Source organism: Lithobates pipiens, unplaced genomic scaffold, assembly GCF_037356315.1.
Source record: "Lithobates pipiens isolate NorthernLeopardFrog02 unplaced genomic scaffold, aLitPip1_a1.2 Scaffold_13, whole genome shotgun sequence".
Taxonomy (NCBI): domain Eukaryota; kingdom Metazoa; phylum Chordata; class Amphibia; order Anura; family Ranidae; genus Lithobates; species Lithobates pipiens.
In genome coordinates, this window is record NW_027507718.1 from 25,716,728 (window position 1) to 25,743,126 (window position 26,399).

Consider the following 26,399-nt stretch of genomic DNA (forward strand, 5'->3'; position numbering starts at 1 on the left):
ACCCCTTTACCACCCCCTAGTGTTAACCCCTTTCCTACCAGTATCATTTACATAATAATCAGTGCATTTTTTATTTTCCAAAGATTTTATTGAGATTTATCGCAAAACATACAAACAATGAGCACTGCTCGCAGTGAAGGTACAGTAATGCGATAAAAGGCAATACAGAAGCAACCTAAATAATCAGGAGAACAAGCAAACTACTAATACTTCAGACAAGAGAATATGTGTCATCCTGTGTGAACCTGAGGTCCATGTACTGGAGGGTCCGGGAATCCCGTCAGCGTCCCGTCCCCTGCAGACACCCCAGTGGGAACAAGCTGTGTCCTGGAGGGACGCGACACTATACCCTATTTCTGCCTCCAACCGAGAAGATATCACATCAAAGTGTATGCGTACCCATGACTTGGTCAAATGGTCTTTGACCGCTGATCAGTGCATTTTATAGCACTGATCACAGTGTGTGTGAATGGTCACAAAAATGTGTCAAAAGTGTCCGATATGTCCTCCGCAATGCCGTAATACTGCATAACCGCGCAATTACCAGTTAAATCGATGCAGGGCCAAATTGTAAAAAGTGCTCTGGTCAGGAAAGGGGTAAAACCTTTGAGGGCTGAAGTGGTTAAAATAAATAGTTTACATCCAATAGTATATAGAAAAAAGTTCAAGCAGATGTGTTGACAGTCACAATCACAGAACATACTTATCAAGGTAAAAAGGTTCTAAAACGAATGCATTGTCCTGTTTTGAATCAGCCCTATACAATCTATTGATGAAGGTTATTCATCTAAATCTTTGTGTTAAAGAAATTGCAATGGGGACATTCCTTTCCTTTACCATATTATATGTTTTATTCTTTAAGATACCCCGATGCATCTTGCCAACAGATGTGCATTGCAGCGCACCACTACGCCCAGTAATGAATCAATGTATGTTGTGGTGTGTGTCATTGCAAATAATAGCACATTAAATTTTTTGGTGCATTTTGGTGTGGCCTGTTTGAATGAATAAACTGCCTTTATGCAGTGCATGTTAACCCACAAGAGAGTGCTCATTAGGAGCAAAGCTCAACTAAGTATCTGATTTCTGTCAGAAATTAAGGACCCTCCATTGCTGACTTCCTGCCAATCTTGGCTGAAATGGGATAGAATGTTGACGTTTTGGAACTTAAAATAGTTTTTTTTTGCTATCTTTGCTCCCCATTGTTGAGGTCCAATTTGTTTTGCGTATAATTTTTATTGGAATATTTTTATTTTTATTTTATTTTTTATTTACAATTTCACAGACACAAGAATAAAGGGGAAATCTTCCTAAACTGACACCAGTTGCAGTGACAACTATCTAAAGCTGGCTATACACAATCTAAAAATAGGTTTTGGATACTTCTGATTCTGTTATCTGGAACAAACATGTACATATCAAGTGTGCTAGCAGATGTTTGTTCTGGATCATAGACTGGCCATGTAAAAGGGTAGGATATGTATGACAGCTCTAGATTTTGCACCTTAAAATACAAGTCAGCAATGGCATCTTATATATTTTTATCCAGACGGGCTTTTAGGTACTAATGGTCAGGGGCGTCAGTAGGGGGTGGCTAATGGGGCTATAGCCACAAATCTGGGGCCAATAGCCCAGAGTCTCTTGCCGCAGGGTCCCTGCCTAACCAGCGGGTCATGGTCACGGCTGCTGCAGGAAAGGAGAGAAGGGAATCTGCGGACAAGCAGAGATGACATCTCTCCGCCGCTCCACATTATCGCTCTTCACAGCCGGGCATCTTCAATGTGGGAGCAAGTTGCCGCAGTGAGCAGAGAGATGACAACATCTCTCACTGCCCACCACCCATAAGTGCTCTTCTGCCCTCACAGCGATGTGGAGTGGAAGTCACATGCTTCCTGTCATCGGTGGAGTTTTGCTTTGAAGCCAGAAGCCCTTGCTTCAATGTCGAAGGAGAGGCGGGGAGCAGCCAGATGACATCTCTCACTGCCTGCATTGCATCACCGCTCTCCTGCCCTCACTAAATAGAGCAGTGCTGCCAGCCTGTCACCAATGCAGCATCAATGCACATTTGGAGACCATTGCTATGGGCTCTAGCCCCAGAATTTTGCAGATCTAGCAACGCCCCTACTAATGGTACAACATATAACATATTGCCTGTATTCCTATTTAATATAAAAATATTTAATCCACAGTACTGTATACCTACTGTTATGTACAATATAAAACGTATACATTTAAATGTAGTAGTTTATACAATTCTTGGAATTCAGTGTTAGAAAATTCATAGTAAACAAAACATAACCATAAGATGTATTCTAAAAGGACAGATTATATCTAAAATAGTTTCCAACACTATTCTTGCAAGGTTGTGTGAATACATGGATAAAAATGCTCATTAATCACCATAACACAATCTCATTTATAACAAAAGTTTTCAGAAGCAATGTCAAGACATACAGCAAGTGTAATTGAATTCAACTATTTTGTGATTGTGATGTGATTCTTTCAAACATTGCAATAAACCCAGGCAGCTATTTAGCAATTCAAATCCTAATATTACTTCTTAGAGCAGATTAGAGACTGATTGCAGAGGAAACAGTTAGACTGTTTTACAAAGATGGCACTGGACACTGGGAAAGAAAAGTTAAATGATAATTCAAAAGAATAATTAAAGCCGCGTACACACGGGCGGACTGTATGGCCTACTTAGTCCGTCAAAACACATTTCAGCGAACAGTCCGCTCGTGTGTGGGCTTCAGCTGACGTTTTCAGCGTGCAGTCTGGCGTACTAAGTATTTAGGAATTTCCGAAATACTGTCCGTCATACTTTGGTTTCAGCGGACAATCCGCTCGTCAGTAGGCTAGTTCGACGGACTAAGAATGGCGCATGCTCAGAAAGGATTTACACGGCGAAAGGTTGCATTGCTGTGTATTGGACTTCCTATTTCTAGTCCCGTCGTACGTGCTGTACACGTCATCGCGCAAGCTTTCGACGGACTGTTTGTGCATCCGTGTGTGGTCAAGTCCGTTCATTCGAAAGCGTGTGTACGCGGCTTAAGAGTGATTTGTGTGTCAAATTCTTCTATATGGAATTTTACCTAGAGACAGGCAGCTATATCCTTATGCCATTGTCCTAAAAAAATCACCTGTAGAAAATAAGAAAGTCCCTAAGCAATACAAGACAGATCAGGACTTTTGTACAATACAAATAGAGTACAGTTAGTTGCCTCAAGAAGGTATTGAGGAGCAAGAGGTAAGGTCAGAATATGATTTTCAGCTTTCTTTGTGTCAGTTATTGCATTCAATAGGTAAAAAAGCAAAAAACAAGAGAAGATGGATCATACAATTAAGTTGTATGCTACTTTTCTTTACAATTTATATTAATTTACTGATGGCTACTGGTTTGACTTTTGTCTGTAGCATACTAACCCATAATTCTAGCTTCCTGAAAATCTAACAAGTAGAAATGAATTAAAGTAGATCCAAACCCTATCCTGCTTTGTGTCTAATACCACGTAGACACGATCGTGAATTTCCGTCAGAAAAATCTTGGATGTTTTTCAGACGGAATTTCGCACAAGCTTGGCTTGCATACACATGGTCACACAAAATTTCTCTAAACTTTCAATCGTCAAGAATGCAGTGACGTACAACACTACGACGTGCCAAGAAAATGAAGTTCAATGCTTCAGAGCATGTGTCGAATTGTTTCCGAGCATGCGTAGGAATTTTGTGTGTGGGAATTGGTACAGACGATCGGAATTTCCGATCAGAACTTTTTCTGACCGAAAAAATTGAGAACCTGCTCTCAATTTTTTATGGCAGGAATTCTGCCAGCAAAAGTCCGAAGGAGCTTACACACGGTCGGAATTTCTGACCAAAAGCTCAAATCAGACTTTTTCTAGAGGAATTTCCGATCGTGTGTAGGGGGCATAAGTTCTGCTGATCTCCTCCAGCACTTTTAAGCCACTTCCTGTTTACATGCACCTACTCCAGCACTAGCTACACATTATTGCTCTGGATCAACTTCTTGGAAGTGACATCACTAAATCATGCTTGTGAAATATAGTCTGGTCTCATGCAGGTGGAACTGTTGACACCCCATTACAGTAATTGCCTAGTCATGGTAGGATCACCAGGTAATATTTTAACCACTTCAGCCTCGGACCAATAAATACCTTAAGGACCAGAGGTCTTTTTCCAATTTTGCACTGCGCTGCTTTAACTGGTAATTGCGCGGTCATGCAATATTGCACCCAAACGAAATTTGCGTCCTTTTCTTCCCACAAATAGAGCTTTCTTTTGATGGTATTTGATTGCCTCTGCGATTTTTATTTTTTGCGATATAAATGGAAAAAGAGCGAAAATTTTGAAAAAAAATGATATTTTCTTCTTTTTGTTATAAGAAAAATCGAATAAACTAAATTTTAGTCATACATTGAGGGCAAAATTTATTCAGCCACATGTCTTTAGTAAAAAAAATGTCAATAAGCGTATATTTTTTGGTTTGCGCAAAAGTTATAGCGTCTACAAACTAGAGTACATTTTCTGGAATTTACACAGCTTTTAATTTATGACTGCCTATCTCATTTCTTGAGGTGCTAAAATGGCAGGGCAGTACAAACCCCCCCCCAAATGACCCCATTTTGGAAAGTAGACACCCCAAGGAAACTGCTGATGGGTATGTTGAGCCCATTGAATATTTATTTTTTTTGTCCTAAGGGATTGAATAATGACAAAAAAAAAAAAAAAAAGTACAAAAAGTTGTCACTAAATGATATATTGCTCACACATGCCATGGTTATATGTGGAATTGCACCCCAAAATATATTCCGCTACTTCTCCCGAGTACGGGGATACCACATGTGTGGGACTTTTTGGGAGTCTAGTCGCGCACGGCATCCCGAAAACCAATCACCACCTTCAGGATTTCTAAGGGTGCAAATTTTTGATTTCACCCCTCACTACCTATCACAGTTTCGAAGGCCATAAAAAGCCAAAATAGCACAAAACCCCCCAAAATGACCCCATTTTGGAAAGTAGACACCCCAAGCTATTTACTGAGAGGCATGTTGAGTCCATGGAATATTTTATATTTTGCCACAAGTTGCGGGAATATTACAAACTTTTTTTTTTTTGCACAAAGTTGTCACTAAATGATATATTGCTCACACATGCTATGGGCATATGTGAAATGACACCCCAAAATACATTCTGCTGCTTCTCCTGAGTACAGGGATACCACATGTGTGGGACTTTTTGGGAGCCTAGCCGCGTACGGGACCCCGAAATCCAAGCACCGCCTTCAGGATTTCTAAGGGCATAATTTTTTTATTTTACTCCTCACTACCTATCACTACCTATCACAGTTTTGACGGCCATAAAATGCCAAGATGGCACAAAACCCCCCCAAATGACCCCATTTTGGAAAGTAGACACCCCAAGGAAACTGCTGATGGGTATGTTGAGCCCATTGAATATTTATTTTTTTTATCCTAAGGGATTGAATAATGACTAAAAAAAATAAAAAATAAAAAATGTACAAAAAGTTGTCACTAAATGATATATTGCTCACACATGCCATGGTTATATGTGGAATTGCACCCCAAAATATATTTCGCTACTTCTCCCGAGTACGGGGATACCACATGTGTGGGACTTTTTGGGAGTATAGTCACGCACGGCATCCCGAAAACCAATCACCACCTTCAGGATTTCTAAGGGTGCAAATTTTTGATTTTACCCCTCACTACCTATCACAGTTTCGAAGGCCATAAAAAGCCAAAATAGCACAAAACCCCCCAAAATGACCCCATTTTGGAAAGTAGACACCCCAAGCTATTTACTGAGAGGCATGTTGAGTCCATGGAATATTTTATATTTTGCCAAAAGTTGCGGGAATATTACAAACTTTTTTTTTTTTTGCACAAAGTTGTCACTAAATGATATATTGCTCACACATGCTATGGGCATATGTGAAATGACACCCCAAAATACATTCTGCTGCTTCTCCTGAGTACAGGGATACCACATGTGTGGGACTTTTTGGGAGCCTAGCCGCGTACGGGACCCCGAAATCCAAGCACCGCCTTCAGGATTTCTAAGGGCATAATTTTTTTATTTTACTCCTCACTACCTATCACTACCTATCACAGTTTTGACGGCCATAAAATGCCAAGATGGCACAAAACCCCCCCAAATGACCCCATTTTGGAAAGTAGACACCCCAAGGAAACTGCTGATGGGTATGTTGAGCCCATTGAATATTTATTTTTTTTGTCCTAAGGGATTGAATAATGACTAAAAAAAAAAAATAAAAAAAAATGTACAAAAAGTTGTCACTAAATGATATATTGCTCACACATGCCATGGTTATATGTGGAATTGCACCCCAAAATATATTCAGCTACTTCTCCCGAGTATGGGGATACCACATGTGTGGGACTTTTTGGGAGTCTAGTCGCGTACGGCACCCCGAAAACCAATCACCACCTTCAGGATTTCTAAGGGTGCAAAGGCCATAAAATGCCAAAATAGCACAAAACCCCCCCAAATTACCCCATTTTGGAAAGTAGACACCCCAAGCTATTTACTGAGAGTCATGTTGTCTGAACGAAAAAAAAGAGATTGATCGGTGGGTATGCCCACCATTAGATACCTCCCTTCATCCACCCACTTCTAATGATGGACATACATGCACCATTTATATATGCCGAAGCATGGGGGCATCCTCCCGCAAAAAAGTTATGCCGCGTACATACGTTCAAACTTTTCCATGGGCAAGCCCCCTGTCGGAATTTTGACCGTATGTACGCGGCATTAGGAGCAAAATCACTCCTCCACCCCTTATGCCCCCATGCTTCGGCATATATGCTCTTTTTTAACTGTGGTGGTGAAATCACCGCCTACAGCACTGGAGTCACGGCTTTATGTATCGTGGGAGCAAACGCTGTTGCTGTCAAGATAAATAAATCCGCGCTGCAGCTGAATGGCGTACCTGCTAAGCAAATTATGGTTAACGTTAAAACAAAGTAACATCCCAGTAAAACCTTACCATACCATACCTGCAAAGCAATTGCCAAAAAAAACTGTAAAAAATAAAACATTTTTTAACACAACCTGTGCCTAAAATATATATATGCCGAAGCATGGGGGCATCCTCCCGCAAAAAAGTTATGCTGCGTACATACGTTCAAACTTTTCCACGGGCAAGCCCTCCGTCGGAATTTTGACCGTATGTACGCGGCATTAGGAGCAAAATCGCTCCTCCACCCCTTATGCCCCCATGCTTCGGCATATATGCTCTTTTTTAACTGTGGTGGTGAAATCACCTCCTACAGCACTGGAGTCGCGGCTTTATGTATCGTGGGAGCAAACGCTGTTGCTGTCAAGATAAATAAATCCACGCTGCAGCTGAATGGCGTACCTGAAAACATGAAAAATGGTTAACAATAACACAGTAAACAGTAAAGTATAAAAAATTTGAGAGAAGAGAGAGAGAGAGAGAGAGAGAGAGAGAGAGAGAGAACAATAAAACGACAACTATTTTTGGTTTTTATATTTTATATTTTTTTGGTTTTTTTATTTTACTTTTTTTTTTTTTTTTTATACACTTTTTTTTGAACTGTAAACTGTAACTGTAACGGTTCGGGTCTCTCAAAATGCGATGGCATCTTGGGAGACCCTGTGTAAGTGTGCCTAGCCTGTGAAATGCTGTACCCTACGCTAATACTTCACTAGTGAATGGTAGCGTTCAAAACACTCACCCTGACAAAGACCAGGATTGCCAGGACAGCGTGGACAATAAGAACGGGTGTCACGCCTATATCCGCACTTGCTACAGACACGACATCTTTTTTGGGGGGCTCGTTGGGTAGGGGTACTCGGGAGGACATAAGAATAATGCCTCTCATACAGCCGGCTTACTGCATTTGGTTGGGAATGGTGAGGTACAGAACCGTCTGGAAACAGAAGCTCTGTGACAACCTCTCTTTGGAAGAAAAGAAAGGTTAATGTTCCGCCTGAAGCTTTGTATAGCACAAAAGCATTCAGCAAAGCCAATTGAAATAAGTAAGCAGACACTTTTTTGTACCAGCGTCTGGTCTTACGGGAAGTTAGATACGGCACTAACATCTGGTCATTGAGGTCCACCCCTCCCATATTTTTGTTATATTCGTGGACACAGAGGGGTTTCTCCACAATACCAGTCGCCGTAGGAATTTGGACCGTCGTGTCTGCATGAAGGGAGGTAAGAACGAAAACATTCTTATTATGCCTCCACTTCATAGCGAGCAAATTATTACACCGATAGCAGGCTCTCTCCCCCAGCCTAAGACGGGAATCTACAAGCCGCTGGGGAAAGCCCCGGCGATTAGGTCGCACGGTGCCACATGCTCCAATCTGATTATCAAATAAATGACTAAACAGTGGCACGCTGGTGTAATAGTTGTCCACGTACAAGTGGTACCCCTTTCCGAATAAGGGTGACACCAATTTCCACACTATCTTGCCAGCGCTTCCTATGTAATCAGGGCAGTTCTCCGGCTCTACGTAACTATCTTTACCCTCATAAACCATAAAGCTCCATGCATAGCCTGTGGCCCTGTCACAGCACTTATAGAGCTTGACCCCGTATCTGGTACGCTTGTTGGGAATGTACTGTTTGAATGACAAGCGACCAGTAAACTTAACCAGGGACTCATCAACGCAGACAACTTTTTGGGGAGTAAACAAGTCTGCAAAACGTTGGTTGAAGTGGTTTATGAGGGGCCGAATTTTGTAGAGCCGATCGTATTCAGGGTCTCCACGTGGACGACAAAGTTCATTGTCACTGAAGTGCAAGAACCGCAAGATCTGCTCGTATCGTGCCCTGGGCATGGAGTTAGAGAACAGGGGCATGTGGTCAGCCGGATGCGTGGACCAATAAGCCCGCATCCGCATAAATTTGTGTGTGCCCATGTTGAGGGAAAGGCCCAAAAACGTCTTAAATTCGGAAACCGTAACTGGTTTCCAATCTCTGGCAAGAGACGGCAACTGGGGATTAGCGGCGATGCGTTGACCAGCATATAAATTGGTTTGGTCCACAATAGATCTATAGAGATCTTCCGTGAGATACAGAGAATAAAAATCGAGTGGCGTAAAATCATCTGTATCCACCTGAATACCGGGTTGGGCAGTGAATGGGGGAAGTACGGGTTCTGCAGAAGTGGTGGGCACCCAATTGGGATAGGCAAATTCTGCAGGAAGGGCACTATGGGTACGACGGGCCTGTCTTTGTCTTCTTCTTCTTGGTGGCAGCGGGACACTACTTGTGCTTGCCACCTCGCCAGCTTGAACTGCACTTATGGGACTCGCCACGTCACCACGTGATACTGCAGTGCTGGATGTACGTCCAGGGTGTACTAGGCCGCTGGTGCTTGCCAGTTCACCAAAAGGATGAGCGGCGCTAGTACTGGCTCTATACTCCATACGAGGGACTTGCGGTTCCTGCACCTCAACAACATCAGAAAATCGGGGTCGGGTACGCCTGACAATAGCAGGGACCTCTTCTTCGTCGTCAGAGCTATCTGACATGGAGGCGCTGTCCTCTACAGGTTCGTATTCTGAGCCTGATTCTGACAGATCAGTGTCTTCCTCTTCACTATCTGTCATGCTCAGAAACGTGTAGGCCTCTTCACTAGTGTACCTTCGCTTTGCCATTTTGGGCTCTAAATTTAGGGGTACAGTAGTGAGACTCACAGGTAAAAAAGCACCTAGCCTGTCAGCGACTGTATAAAACGCTACCAAAAAAAACTGTTAGCGATCGCAGGGATCAGGCCTGACTCTGCGAACGCTGCAGTTATGTGTGTTGTGTTTTGTAAGTGACAGTGATCGATCGATACTGCACTTGGGTGGGCTGGGCTGGGCTGGGCAGAGGGGCAAAACGCAGGTGCTAGCAGGTATCTGGGCTGATCCTGCTAACAATGCGTTTTTTTAGAACCCTAAATTGCTGGGCACGCTAGTATAGATCTGATCAGATCAGATATTGATCTGTTCGGATACTATACCACTAAGGGAGGTGTATGCTTTGCGCGTGGGTGTTAGCGGTGCTGGCACTAACCTAGCACTGCCTGGGGCGACGCAGACCCTTTCTGACCCTAAAACCAAATTTATATCACCCGCCGGGTGATCAGGGGGTTAAACCTTTATTAGGTAATAAATGGCGGGTGCCCTGATGCTATAAAAAGCGAACTACCAAACCAGCGTCACCCGTAACACTTATACGGTGATCACTGGTGAAAGGGTTAACTAAGGGCAATCAGGGGTTAAAACCTTTATTGGGTATTTATATGGGGGTACCTGAAGCTTTATAAAAAGCTGACGGGGAACCTAAATAACTAAATAACTAACTGGCTAACCAGCGTCACCAGTGACACTTATGCAGCGATCGCTGGTGAAAGGGTTAACTCTAGGGGCAATCAAAGGGTTAAAACCTTTATTAGGTTATATATCGGGGTACCTAACGGTATAAAAACCTGGCGTTGAACCTAAAAAAAAACTAGCTTCCTAGCGGGACCAGTGACACTATTGCAGCGATCAGAAAAACGATCGCTTAGTGACACTGGTAAAAGAGGGTGAAAGGGTTAACTGGGAGGGCAATCAAGGGGTTAAACCTTTATTAGGGGGGGTAGGGGGCTACCCTGGACCTAAAGGGGCCTAACACTAGCTGCCCTGACACTTTTTACAGTCACAACTGACACTAAATGTAGTGATCAATAAATAAATGAACACTGCATTAGTGACACTGTGACTGGGGGGGGGGGCGGGGGGCCGATCGGGGGGGGTGATCGGGGGGTGACTGGGGTGAAATGTGTGCCTGTGTGTACCTATGTGTCAGTGGACTGTTGGTGCACTTACTTGCGTCTTCACTCCTCGCTGTCCGGTTCAAAAAGACCGCCACGAGGAGTGTGACATCACTTCCTCCTCCTGTGTTTACATTTTCACAGGGGAGGAAGTTCGTCACTGGCCAGGAGCGATCGAGAGGGGATGGGCGGAAACCAACGGCCATCCCCTCATCGCCGATCGCTCCGGCACCGAAAGGGACCGCCGTATCTAGCGGGAGGGGGTCCGATCGGACCCCCCACCCGCTAGAAGGCATTCACGTACATTTACGTGATTATGCCTGCCTGTGCCATTGTGTTGACGTACATTGGCAATACGGCGGTCCTGAAGTGGTTAAAGAAAGCTGCATATTAGGGGTCTAGTGTGCGGTTTCGATGCCTTAGCATGACTGCAGTGGCAATGCCCATTGCACTGTTCACTTTTTTTTAAAACAAACTTTATTGAAATGTCAAAGTGACTAGTTCTTCTGGTGGTAGATTTGCCTCACACTGGGGGTTATTTACTCAAATTGCATAGTGCAAAATCTGCATTATAGAAACCGGTCAGTTTCCAGGTTTTATTGTCAAAGCTTAAGTTAACAAACTGATGTTATAAGCTGATTGGCTACCATGCACAGCTGCACCAGATTCCAAGTGCACAAGATTTAGTAAATCTCCCCCACTATGCTGCTTCGGGAAAAAAGTGTAGCCTGCCACAACGTGTTAGCCCCCATACACACGGTCGGACATTCTGCCAACCAAATCCGTCGGATTTTGTCCGACGGATTTTGTCCGACGGATTGTGTCCGAAACTGTTGCATACACACGGTCGGACCCAGTTGTTGGATTTTGCGGTTGCCAAGAACGCAGTGACGTAAGCCGTGTACGGCGGGACTAGAAAAGGGAAGTTCAGCACCACGCCTGGCACCCTTTGGGCTCCTTCTGCTGATCTCGTGTTAGTAGAAGTTTGGGGAGAGACGATTCGCGCTTTTCACATTAGTGATTCAGATCGCTACTGCTCTTCGGTTTCTGCTTGTCTTGCGTATCTGATAATCAGTGCGTGCAGTCATTATTTGTTTCTCATTGTAGACTATATCTTGGTATAGTATGCTTTGAAAGGCATTTTTTATTTTCTGCTTGCTTCTGCTATTCAGGTCGTTCTTTCAGGCCTTGCTGTTTATCGGTGCTTTCTGGTGTCCGTTCTGACAAGCCGACCGTTTTCAAACCATGTTTCGTCTATGTACTCGTTGTACAGTTTGTGCTGTGCAGGGGCTTCGTGTTGGGGTTCTTACTTTGACACAAGCCCGGTCCATGAACAGGGAGGGGAGGCGTTTGTGGACCAAGAATTGGTTGCGCCAGCGTGACCAGTTCTCGCACATGCCTTTGCTCCATGAGATCCGCGAGAATAATCCTGATCATTTCAGGAATTATCCCCGGATGACGGATCCTGTTTTTCACCGTCTGCTGGCTTTGCTGACCCCTTATATCACCAGGCAGGATACCTGCATGTGGCAAGCCATCACTCCGGAGCAGAGGCTCATCGCCACGTTGCGCTACTTGGTGACAGGGAGAAGTCTTCAGGACCTCAAGTTCTCTACAGGCATCTCCCCCCAGGCTCTGGGGATCATTATTCCAGAGACCTGTTCTGCCATCATTCAGGTCCTGCAGAAGGACTATATGAAGCTAAGTTTTATCCTTAAACATCACATTCTATGTATTTCATGATTGCTAATGTCTTGCATTTCTTTCCTCATTCCCTAATTACCATCATTGCAATATGCTCCAATTCATATACTCTGCCCCTTTGTCCTCATGCATATTTGCCTCACTAACTTCCCCAACTTGCTCTTCTTGGCCCATAAAACTATAGTCTAGTCACTTAACAATGTTTTTTGTCAGCTCCATTGTATTGCTTTCCCCTAAACACCCCCTAAAATGTCTACAAATGTGATGTGTGTGCTTCAATTCATGCAATTCATTCAAATTAATTTTTGGGGTTGTGCCAAACTCATTAGGAACTCCCTTCCCCCCAACTGCTAGCTCAGCTGATAGCAATCCTCTATCTGATGACTTGACCAAACCCAATACACACTATACCTACCTTTTTGATGGTCACATTTATGGACGAATTCACCAAAGCATGTAGTGTAAGGGCCTACCTCAATACTTTCAAATGCAATTTTTTTTGTTTTAAACACATCAATTTTCTTGCTATGTAATAGCAGAATGTCAAAATGTGCTTCCATTTTGTTTTCTTTTTGTTATTATGACACTTCTTACCTGTCCCGTGGGCTGCCAATAGTGTAAGTAAGGAGGGGCTTCCCAAAGTATCACACATTATTTAGGCATTCAGCTCTCAATCAAGTGGAGAGGGTTACCTGTCCTAAACATCCCCCCTCATTTTTTAGCAAGGGCCCATCATATGGGGGGGGGGGGGGTGGGGGGGGTGATGACTCTCATAAGGGGACCTTATACTTTAGGCTTTAAATACTCAGTTCCCAAAATGATATACTAATTGAGACCCAAAATGTGGGTGTCTAATCTGCTTGCAATGTTGATTTGTCAAATTACTAATTTTTGATCTTGTTTCACTACACAGTGTGCTTCAACGCCACAGGAATGGCAGACTGTGGCCTCCCACTTTGCCATTTTTTTTTTAGTCGTGCCTTTTTCACCAACAGTGCAAACCCAAGTTCAGAGCGAGATGAGGGGACAGTCTCTTCTTCAGATAATGTTATTATGTTGTGGGTCTGCTACACACACACCTTCTTTTTGTAACTAATGTATGTAGTGCATTACTGACCAAAATCGTGCTCATTTTCATCACCATGCCAGGAAAATGGCATGATTGTCTAAATTTACACCTCACTCTGGGTGCTTTTTTACTAAAGGCACATCCACTATGCACTACAAGTGCACTGCAAACGTACACCTAAAACTGCACTTGGAGTGCAAAGTGGAGTTGCCTTTATTAAATCACACTCCTTCTCAGCACAAACTAAAAGTTGACTACAAATACATTTTATGTGCAATAAAAAGGAAGCCACACATTGTTGATAATTAAACTTTTTAATACAAGCACATTCACATGTGCGTTTTGAAAAGGTTTTTACAACAAACCAAGAGATTGTGTGTATTGTGGCAGCAGGCAGGTAAAGTCACCTGGTTGTATCCAGGATGGGAAATATGTGTGCCCTAGATTCAGGCTTTATGCAGACTTGTACAACTAGAGGGAAAGAGATAATGAGCCCAGCTGAAGTAAGTGGGCTCATTAAGACCTCTACAAAAAACCCCAGCATGCTTAGGGAGATGCTCCATCCTGGAACCAGTTTTGTGTTGTATAGACTGGGGAGTGTGATATCTGTTCTGTGCGGTGAGTTAACGCCTGTGTGGCAAACCTCTACAACAGAGACAGGGACTGGTGCAGCACAAGGCTGCACTCAGTTGTTAGACAGGGAATCTAAGTGTGTAGATAGAGGTCAAGCTGACCAGGATTTATTTTCATGTTTTATTTTTGTTTGGCTGTTATATGTATCACTGCATGTAGCATAAATAAACTGCATCTTTTGTTTTTTGCACCTACAACGCTGTCTGCTGTGCCTGATTTTGTGTTGTGAACCCATCCAGGGGGTCACACACACCCGCTGCCGAGCTAACCCCTCACAGTTGGTGGAGAATTTTGGCAGTTTTTTTTTTCATTTTTTTAAGGCCAGCATGGAGGAGATACTGAGACAGCTGGCTCTAGCAAATGCAAATCAGCAGCAAACAAATGCAGGTTTACAAAAAAGCCTTGCAGCTCAACAACAGAGCCTTGCAGCCCAGCAGAAAGCTCACCTGCAGAGTCTGGAAGCTCAGCAACAAGCCCAGCAGCAATCTGAAGCCCGCTTCATAGACCTGTTGCAGAAGCAAGAGCAGAATTTTCAACAGAAAATAGAGACATTAATACAGCAACGTCCGCAGACCAATGAAGCAAGTGGTTACAATAATACCGCATCCTTTGGTGTGAGCCGTTTATTGACAAAAATGACTGGAGAGGATGATCCGGAGGTGTTTTTGACCACATTTGAAAGGACTGCTGAAAGGGAAAAGTGGCCTAAGGAGCAATGGGCTGGACTGGTGGCCCCTCTGTTAACTGGGGAATCGCAGAAAGCTTATTATGACCTAGAGCCTGACCAAGCAAAAGACTATGTGGTGCTAAAAACAGAAATATTGGCACGGCTGGGTGTCACCCTGGCCGTCCGGGCTCAGCGTGTGCATAATTGGACTTTTCAGGTTGTAAAACCCCCCAGGTCTCAAATGTATGATCTCATTCACCTGAGCAGGAAGTGGCTGCAGCCAGAGACTTTAACCGCACCAAACATTGTGGAACGTGTGGTTATGGATCGTTTCCTGAGAGCTCTTCCTACTGCCATCCAAAAATGGGTAAGCCATGGAGACCCAGAAAATGCAGATAAACTTGTGGATCTGGTTGAGAGGTACTTGGCTACAGAGAACCTGACCACCTCTTCCAGGGACTCACGGACTTTCCACCCTAAGACCAGATCATCCCCAGTGGCGGGTAAGATGACTCCAAGGGGTGAGGTTGGAGAGAGTGAGAGGGTGGGAGTTCTACCTAAGGTCTGGCGGGAGCAGCCCAGGAAGCCCATGCTGCAAGAGACAGCGAAAAAGATTATTTGCTACCGCTGCCGGCAAGAGGGACATATTGCAGCCAATTGCCCCGTTGTGGATGAGCCTATGCAATGTGACTTCATAAGGGAGAGATGTCAGTCGCTGTTTGCGACAGTTGCATGCACTGCCATTCGGGGACCTGAGAAACATTTATGTAAAATGTGTATTAATGGTAGAAATGTTGATGTGTTGCTGGATTCAGGTAGCCTGGTAACATTGATAAAAGCTGAATTAGTTACTACAGAGGTCTCTGGGAAGAACAAGGTGGCTGTTATTTGTGTGCATGGGGACACCCAAGAGTATCCTGTAACTTCAGTGTTTTTTGAGACCCCCAAAGGTAACCTCTCTCATCAGGTGGGGTTAGTGTCTCACTTACCACATGATGCTATTGTGGGAAGGGATTTTCCAAAATTCTGGGAACTCTGGGATTGTCCTGAGCCCCCCATTGGTGCCCCTATATACCAGGAAGATGACCAGAATTCCTCTGGGAGTGGTGAGGACTCTCCTGAAATTCCCTTGTCGGTATTGGCGGGGGAAACTCGGGAGGAGCCAACATCCTCAGATGAAAACATGCCGTCTGTGGAGTTTTCGGATCTTGAGGTTCACAGGGAAAATTTTGCCACAGAACAGTTAAAAGACCCCACCCTAATAAAGGCACGGGAAAATGTGGTGAAAATAGATGGCGAGTTAGTGAACCCAGATAAGACTTGCCCTTATACTTACTTCACTATGGAAAGGGACCTGCTGTATCGAGTGGCTCAAAGGGCAGAAGAAACCATTGAGCAACTTGTAGTGCCCAAACCTTACAGGAAGTTGGTGTTAGAATTGGCCCATGGGCACATTCTGGGAGGTCATATGGGGACCGAGAAAACCAGAGAGAGGATATTGCAGAGATTCTATTGGCCTGGGGTCATGAAGGAAATAGAAAATTATTGTTCCTCCTACCCTGTGTGTCAGAAGTCGGCACCTATGCCACATTTCCGTAACCCGCTGGTACCTCTTCCTATCATTGAGGTCCGCTTTGAGAGGATCGCAATGGATTTGGTAGGTCCGATAATGAAGTCCGCTAGGGGGCATCAGTACATTTTGGTTATATTGGACTATGCCACCCGTTATCCGGAAGCAATTCCTCTTCGAAATACCTCGGCCAAAACCTTAGCCAAAGAGCTATCTCTTGTTTTTAGCCGCGTGGGTATTTGTAAGGAACTGCTTACGGACCAGGGTACACCCTTTATGTCCCGGGTTATGAAAGAACTATGCAAGTTGTTCAAAGTACCACAATTGCGTACATCTGTGTATCACCCCCAAACAGATGGGTTGGTTGAAAGATTCAACAAAACCCTAAAACAAATGTTAAAGAAGGTGGTGGATAAAGATGGAAAGAATTGGGACTGTCTAATACCCTATCTGATGTTTGCCATTAGGGAGGTACCCCAATCCTCTACGGGTTTCTCACCCTTCGAGTTGCTCTATGGGATACACCCAAGAGGGCTGCTGGATATCGCCAAGGAAACTTGGGAAAATGAGAGTTCTCCTCACAGGAGTGTGATTGAGCATGTCGCCCTGATGCAGGATAGAATTGCACAGGTAATGCCAATCGTAAAGGAACATTTGACCCAAGCGCAGTTAGCACAGCAGAGAGTGTACAACCGTGGGGCCAAGACCCGTACTTTTTCCCCGGGGGATAGGGTCTTGGTGCTAGTCCCTACGGTTGAAAGCAAATTTCTGGCCAAATGGCAAGGTCCATACGAAGTAATTGAAAAAATTAGTGAGGTGAACTACAGGGTTAGACAGCCAGGAAGGCAAAAGCCGGAGCAGATCTATCACGTCAATCTGCTGAAAGCCTGGAGGGATAGGGAATCCCTAGTCGCAGAGACTTTGTCACAAGCACAGCCTGATTGCTTAGTTCCTGAGGTTGGAATAGCAGTCACCTTATCGAAACCCCAACAACAGGAGGTTAAAGAGTTTGTACTTCGTAACAAAGAGATTTTCTCTGAGCTGCCGGGACAAACATCTGGCGTAGAGCATGACATTATCACCCCGCCAGGAGAAAGGGTAAAACGAAAACCTTATAGAATACCAGAGGCCCGACGGGAGGCAATACGTGGGGAGGTTCAAAGGATGCTGGAATTGGGTGTGATAGAGGAGTCCCAGAGTGACTGGTCCAGTTCTATCGTACTAGTGCCCAAACCTGATGGGAGCTGGCGGTTTTGTAACGATTTTCGACAATTGAATAAAGTTACAAAATTTGACACCTACCCCATGCCGCGTATAGATGAGTTGATTGACCGGCTGGGAACAGCCCGATATATGACAACTCTTGATCTCACCAAAGGGTATTGGAAAATTCCCCTGGCCGAGTCGGCCAAGGAGAAAACTGCGTTTGTAACCCCAGATGGGGCATTCCAATATAAGAGAATGCCGTTTGGGTTACAGAATGCACCGGCAACATTCCAGCGGAAAATGGATAAGATTCTGAGGCCCCATCAGAAATATGCTGCAGCTTACCTGGATGATGTGATTATCCATAGCACAGACTGGGTCTCACATTTGCCAAAAGTACAAGCAGTCCTAGACTCTATCCGGGAAGCTGGGTTTACGGCCAATCCAAAGAAGTGTACCATTGGACAGGAGGAGGCCAAATATCTTGGGTACACTATTGGGAGGGGGGTGATAAAACCCCAAGTCAATAAAGTCGAGGCCATACAGAGTTGGCCACGTCCCAACAGCAAGAAACAGGTACGAGCCTTTCTGGGAATCGCTGGCTATTATTGACGATTCATTCCCCATTTTGCTTCTCAGGCTGTGCCCCTCACCAACCTGACAAAAGGGAAAGAGTCTGTTATGGTTAAATGGTCCCCAGAGGCTGAAAAAGCATTTCAGTCCTTAAAAACAGCCTTATGTAGCCAGCCAGTGTTGTACTCACCAGACTTCTCTAAGGACTTCGTTGTACAAACTGATGCATCAGACGTTGGGTTAGGAGCAGTGTTATCCCAGGTCTGGAACGGGGAAGAGCACCCAGTCATTTACCTCAGCAGGAAGTTGAAGTCCCATGAGGTAAATTACGCCACGATTGAGAAGGAATGTTTAGCAGTGAAGTGGGCTCTAGATTCCCTTCGGTACTATCTGCTAGGTAGGCACTTTGACCTGGTGACTGATCACGCTCCTTTAAAGTGGATGGCTCAGAACAAGGAGACCAATAGAAGGGTAAATAGGTGGTTCCTGGCCCTACACGAATTTAACTTTACAGTTAAGCATCGCCCTGGTGTTAAAATGGGGAATGTGGATGCTTTGTCTCGGATACATGCGTGTCTGAATGCTTGTGTTACAACCCCAAGGTTGAAACAAGAGGGGGGGTATGTGGCAGCAGGCAGGTAAAGTCACCTGGTTGTATCCAGGATGGGAAATATGTGTGCCCTAGATTCAGGCTTTATGCAGACTTGTACAACTAGAGGGGAAGAGTTAATGAGCCCAGCTGAAGTAAGTGGGCTCAATAAGACCTCTACAAAAAACCCCAGCATGCTTAGGGAGATGCTCCATCCTGGAACCAGTTTTGTGTTGTATAGACTGGGGAGTGTGATATCTGTTCTGTGCGGTGAGTTAACGCCTGTGTGGCAAACCTCTACAACAGAGACAGGGACTGGTGCAGCACAAGGCTGCACTCAGTTGTTAGACAGGGAATCTAAGTGTGTAGTTAGAGGTCAAGCTGACCAGGATTTATTTTCATGTTTTATTTTTGTTTGGCTGTTATATGTATCACTGCATGTAGCATAAATAAACCGCATCTTTTGTTTTTTGCACCTACAATGCTGTCTGCTGTGCCTGATTTTGTGTTGTGAACCCATCCAGGGGGTCACACACACCCGCTGCCGAGCTAACCCCTCACAGTGTCCAAAACCGATTTTAATCAGAATTTTGTTTCCTTGTTGTTTTTGTGTAAACAGGCATGTATTAAACCGTAAAATACTGAACACAGGAACTTACAAAGTTCAACTTTGAAAAGTGAAGACAATATCAGACCTGAGTATGTACAAACTGGGCTGATATTGCCTTCATCACATGGGGTGTGACCCCTGAAAAATCCAAATTTGGAAGATGCACACAGTGTGTCAACATGTGCTATCTCCCATCATGGGGGATCAATGTACATGCTTTGGGGCTGCAACCCCTTCATCTCAGACACTTTCCACAAAACATGTACATTGATCCCCCATGATGGGAGATAGCGCATGTTTACACACTCTGTGCATCTTCCAAATTTGGAATTTCGATAAATACAACATTTTGTTTTTAAAATAGCAAAAATAAAACCCTATCTAGTTTTTGTTGTTTCACACTCTCCCCAAAACATCAATGATGTTCTTCATTTTATTTTTTACATCATTGATGTTTTGTTGGATAATTTCCAAATCACGATTGCACCCCATTATCTCCCCGATCAAGATCTGGGCACTTTCACTGGTAAAACGGGAATCTTCTTCCACATCACCTATAAAACAAAGCCAAAAAACACACCATGCAATAAAAATATGGTGATATACATTGCTGAGCTTACCGGAAGCTGTGTTCTCCGACACTCACCTGTTGTGGTGACAATTTGTCCAACCTCCACGATCTCTCCTTCCTCCTGCTCCTCTGTTTCTGCTTTTGAATGTTGCCCTTCTTTGGGAGGGGTGTGGTCCCTGGTGTCCTCATACTTGCCGAGTCTTCTCTCCCCTATGAGAATGTAAAAATAAAAAAATTAGCACACAGAGGGCAATAGGAATATGAAACATTGCTTGGAAGTGTTGTACAATTGTGTATTTGGGCCGAGTTACAAGGTGAGAACATTATTGGGTACACTTTGTTAAGCTGGAATACTTCCCTGCAGAACGATGTTTCTTACGAACGAACGAAATCATGAACTTGAAAGTGGCCATTTTAAAATGCACAACATGAAATCAAAGCACATGGAGCAGTATGCAAGCAAGAATAATGATATGTACACACGACAACGACTTACTTTTTTTAAGAACACGCTTGATCCTTAGGTACTGCTCGTGCTCCCTCAGTTTTAGATCTGACCAGCGTTTTCTCAGTTGATCCTTGGATCGGTGTACTCCAAAATTCTTATGAAGACTCTTCACAACTTTATTCATGATCTTGGCCTTTCTGATATTTGGGTTTAGGTAAGGTCCATACTTCCCATCATAGTCGGTCCTGTTCAATATGTCGACCATCTCCAACATCTCTCCAAAAGACATATTTGAGGCCTTAAATCTTGTCTTCCTGGCTCCGGGCTTTCCTCACCCTCCTCCTCGTTAGTGGAACTATTATTAGTGCGCACCTGCGTTCTCTCCGCCATGTGCTCTCCCCACTGCATCAGAAGTGAAGGGGCGGGGAATAGTCTAGAAAGAACATCAGGGGCGGGCGGAGTTTCACGCATGCGCACTGTATATAAAACGCAACACGCGTGTATCGTCCGTATGATCTGGGAAGAGAGTGATGCGCGGACGTGACGAACGTGCAAACGAAGGTAAAATGTTTAACTTGGTGCTTCACTAGACTAGACTGCTTCTATCTAGGCCAATGTTGGGACAAGATTAGGAGGGTTTTTAATGGCATTATTAGTATTTGAGGGTTTGTCTTGTGTTGTGTCTTGCAGACAATATGGATCCATTCCAAAATCAAAATTTTATGGGGCTATTCCTAGAACTTTACAAGGAGATGCCCTGCCTGTGGCAGTTCCACAACGAGTTTTATGCTGACAGAGCAAAGAGGAACGCAGCACTGGAGAAACTGCTTTCTTTGGTGCGGATCATGGTCCCCACGGCAGACATGGCCTATCTGAATAGGAAAATTGGGGCCATGAGGATTACATATTTCAGGGAGAGAAAGAAGCACCTGGAGTCCTTGAGAGCAGGAGATACAGATGCCGTTTATTACCCCAGGATGGTGCACTTTGACAGGCTGCATTTTCTGGTAGACCAAGGGGTACCCAGGCCACCACTCAGGCAACCACTCTCCAGTCTTCCTTCAAGGCATCCTTCACCCCCAGCTGAGGCTTCTGATGTCCAACCTGGGCCTTCCAGGCAGCAACATGTGGTGGGGCCCAGCTTGAGACAGGTATTGCATTGTTGAACATATTTCTTGTGTTACATTTAATGATGTTAACTAGATGTTCTTATTGATCAGTAAGTTGTGATTTCTCAAAATGGTTTAAATCTCAATAGACAGTAGTGACCAAAAATGATTGGGACGGGAAAGAAAAATGCTGGTCTCAGAATGATAGTCTATTTGATAACATTCAATTATCAAAAGCCAGGAGCACAAAATTGTGTGATTGATGATCAAAAAACTAAAACTATGTCCCCTTTTCATAAACAGGAAGACCTCAGTCGGGGGGAGGCTGTGGCAAGTGGCAGCCAGGAGGTCGACCAATGCCCTCCTTCTCCTCATGCCCCAACTACAGGAGCTGAGCCACAGCCTGGAAGGATGCCTGGTGGGAAGTGCCCAAGGAAGATGAGAGAGTGATGGCCTGCGTTCAGTCTGGTCTGCCAGAAGATGCAGCCTCTTGAAGATCCACATCCTGGGGACAGAAATGGCATCTGAATTTCCTGTTCTCTAGGACTTCGGGACCAGACTTCTCTCCCTGAGATATCTACTCCTCAGGCCACCAATTTTTTATATTCTAATTTGTTCATGTCTGCCCTGGGGGCCAAAGGCTACACCAAAGTAAGAAGTTTCTCCAGTCCTATTTTTATTTTATAGCAAACAAAATAAAGGTTTTTTTTGTTTGATGAAATATTTGTGTAATGTGTTTTCCTTCCAAAATGCCAGTTTATTCGTGAGCAGGCAGGTACATTTCAAAAACACAAAGTGAAATGAATAACAAGGGGTACCAACACTAAACAACCTCCTGTAGATTAAAAAAGAAAAACCAAAGATAAAAAATAAAATAATGTTGTTGTGGTAAGTTTACACACAAAAACACCCCAAAAAAAGGAGAAATGAGCAAACTGTCTTTAAAGGAGATTTTTAGGAATTAAAACAAAATAAACATCCAAAAAAGAATAAACAGAATCTAAAATTGTGTAGATGTGACGCAAACTAAAATTGTATTGCTGAAATGGTTAAAAAAGAGTAATGAAATACGTTCGGGAAAAGTGTGTGTGACTATGAGCATCAAAAGAAGTTCGTTCTTGCAGCATTGTAAAGAACAAGAGAATGCGCTTGATGAAAGAATTTTTAACATTGCAGCGTGACGAATGTGCTATATCGCTTACGAGCAGTAGTTTTACCTGAACGAGCGCTTCCGTGTCGGAATTTGAATGTGAGCATGCGTGGCACCTTGTCCGTCGGAGTAGGCTACACATGATCGCAGTATGTCCGATCGGACCAGTTTGTCGGAAAATATTTCCAACATGTTGGAAAATTTGGTCCGACGGATATTCCGACGGAATCAGTCCGATGCATACCACACACAGTCGGATTACCCGACAACACGGTCCGATAGGACACATTCCGACGGATTCTCAGACCGTGTGCACAAGGGCTTAGTGTGAACTGACCAGGTAGGAAACAAGGCATTTTGTGGTGGGACTGTGGTGGAGCTGTGCAGGAGTTGCCACCCTATGTAGTCCTACCTTCTATACCTACCTGGAATAAAAAGACCTTTAACCACTTGAAGACCAGCCACTGCAGTTGTACTGCGACAGGTTGGCTCTCCTGGGTGAATCGCTGTCATTGTATGTTGGCCGCTTTAAGAGAGGGTGCACGCGTGCCCATGGTGTGATGGTGGAGCCGATGTATGTGGCCACAGAGAGCCAGAATGGGGATCTGTCAATGTAAACAGACAGATCCCTGTTCTGACAGGGGAGGAGAGACAGATCTGCTTTTCCTAGCGATTAGAAACAGCGATCTCTCTCCTCATCCTCCAGTCAGTCCCATACCCCCACAGTTAGAAACACCTCCCATGGAACACATTTAATCCCTTGCTCCCCCCCTAGTGTTAGCCCCTTCCCTGCCAGTGGCATTTACACAGTAGGCAGTGCATTTTTATAGCACTGATCGCTGTATAAATGTCAATGGTCCCAAAAGTGTGTCAAAAATGTCCGATCTGTCCACCACAATGTCGCAGTCATGCTAAAAATAGCAGATCTCCAACAATTAGTAGTAAAAATAAATAAATAAAAATGACATAAATCTAGCCCCTATTTTGTAGACGCTATAACTTGTGTGCAAACCAATCAATATACGCGTATTGCAATATTATTTTACCAAAAATATGTAGAAGAATACATATTGGCCTAAACTGATGAAGCAATTTAACAATGAAACATAGTGCTGCGATGTTGGAGTGTTAATATACTGTAAATAATACCGTATGTGGTAAATTACCTAATATATCCACATGTACAATGGACAGTGACTAATAATAAATCAATATGTTCCACGCCTATACCATATATAGATGAATGAATAATGAGTTAATGTTCTATACTTGTAAAAAATTAGCAAACAGCGAAAAAGTTAAAAAAAAATAAAATAAAAATAATGACAAAGTCCTCTGGAAAGTGATTCACAATCTTCCAAAAAAGTACTAGATGATAAAGTGCTCCGTGAAGTAAACAAAAGATAAAGTAACTTACTTTCTTCTGTGCAAACACCATATAAAGTGCAGTGTGCTTTTCTTTACTGGTGACTCCCTTCCGTGCTGTGCACTGTGATGATGGATGGCCTGTTACCTTAAGGCTGTGGGATAACAGCATGTGTGTTTTAATCACAGATGGTTCTTGGTAGTGGTCAAAGCTCCTATGCTTGTATATTTCCAATATTGAAATGGCAGTCTGCTCCTTTTCAATCTAGTGCCACTTATCTTTTTATACATAAATGTGTAACTCCTGTAATACAGGTACATGTAAGATGGCAAGGTGAAGAATAGAGGAATCGAAGGATAGTGTAGTATGTTTTAAAACAACTCAATTTATTTAATAAAAACAGGTACTCACACAAAGTAAATTACAATCATCAACCACAAGCGCAGAGCTTGCCTGCATCACTTCCGGTGCCTCTACGTCCCTAAGCAGGTGAGCTCGGCGCTCGTGGTTTGATGATTGTAATTTACTTTGTGAATGTGAGTTCCTGTATCCACCGTTTTTATTAAATAAATCAAGTTGTTTTAAAACATATTACACGATTGTAAACGTGTGCAAGAACTGCCTACAATCCACCCCTCACAATGTTCTTTTCTGCTTCTAGGATCCATCATTAATTGCCCAATTATAAATACATAATTACTGTATATTGTTTCATAGTTTAATATCTATTTTTATATTAGTAAAACAAAAACATCTAATGATAATTTTAGATTAAATAAATTAAAATATGTTGTTTTCTGGATGGATAGAGAAAAGTACACTTCCCCATTTTCAACATGTTTGTATTCTGCAGTAAACAATTACACATCTATTTTCCAAGCATTATCTGAAGTCATTAAATATCAACTGGATGGGAATATACCTTGGTCACAATTTGCATTAGCAAAGGGGTTATATTCATAATACATGTGTATATGTCATATTAAGCTAATCAGGTTCAAGATGCAGAACTTGTTGTGGACAAACATGATGAATAAAACAATATGAATATTACTTTCCTCATGAATAGCTCACATGGAAAAAAAGAAAAACCTTTTCAGAAAAGCACAGGTAGCAAAATGCACTTCAATGTGTTTTAAGTAAAAAAAAAAAAAAAAAAAAAAAAAAAAACTAATTTAAAATAATGTCAGCATCTTTTCATAGTAGAATATAAGGATCAGCATCTTTAAATTATTTAAGAGGTCCTCTGAGAGTCGGTTGTGCTTATAACGTCAGATTTACTCAAAGACATGGAAAGAGCAAAGGCAAAGTGTTGAATAAGGACTTCCTGTGCAATCTTCACAGTCATATTTTTACAGAGCATAATTGCAACAGGCTGTGAAAATCACGCATTTTTGTTAGGGGGAGAAAGTTGCTTTTACATTCAGCTTTGCTAAAGCAAGCAACCACTTCTCACATCTATGAATTTGCAGAAACATTTAGTATAATTATTGTTGTGTGAGCAAAGTAGTTTCTGCTTCAATAACAGTACATTATTATTATTATTATTATCACCACCTATTTAAAAATACTATTATTGTTATTACCGTGGTTATTATTATTACTAGTAGTTGAGGTATAACCATTGTATGTTACTAAAAAAATAAGAACATTTTATTAAAAAAAAAGTATAATTTTCATAGAATTTCAGATTTCAGACTACATAAACACATGCAAGTATTGCGCATTTAAAATTTAACTAAAACAATAATGCAAAAAGGCAAAATACAGTAAATAGAAATCTACAGCAACTAGTGATAAAGCAGACTTTTTTTTTTTAACAATACCTTTTTATAAATTGTATGGCCCATATGCACACCGTATACAAACAGCTTCTTTATCCACATTGCAATACGAGTAGGTTACTGTCTTCGATGGGTAGTATAAAACATCCCATGCACATTGTATAAACCCTCAGGGAGATGAGCAGAAATGCGATAGGTGTTGGGCTCAAGCAACCACTTGGTCGTCATCTGTGTATAGTTGGTAACGGGTTCAATGAGATAAAGCAGATGTTAGTTAACCACTCTAAACAGTATCCTTTTCTGAGAATGCCTGTTCAGGAAAACGCGTTGTTTTGCAATGTCAACTTGCACGCCGGATGGTCCTGCAGTGGTGTTGTGTAGACTCTACCATTTTTTTTCATTCCTACTGAACATGTGAGTGCAATACGTTTAAAAAAAATTGAGGTTTAAGCTGTACTGCACTATGAGACTTCTCCCTTGTTTCATTTGGCCGTTATCTGTGGATTTGAGTT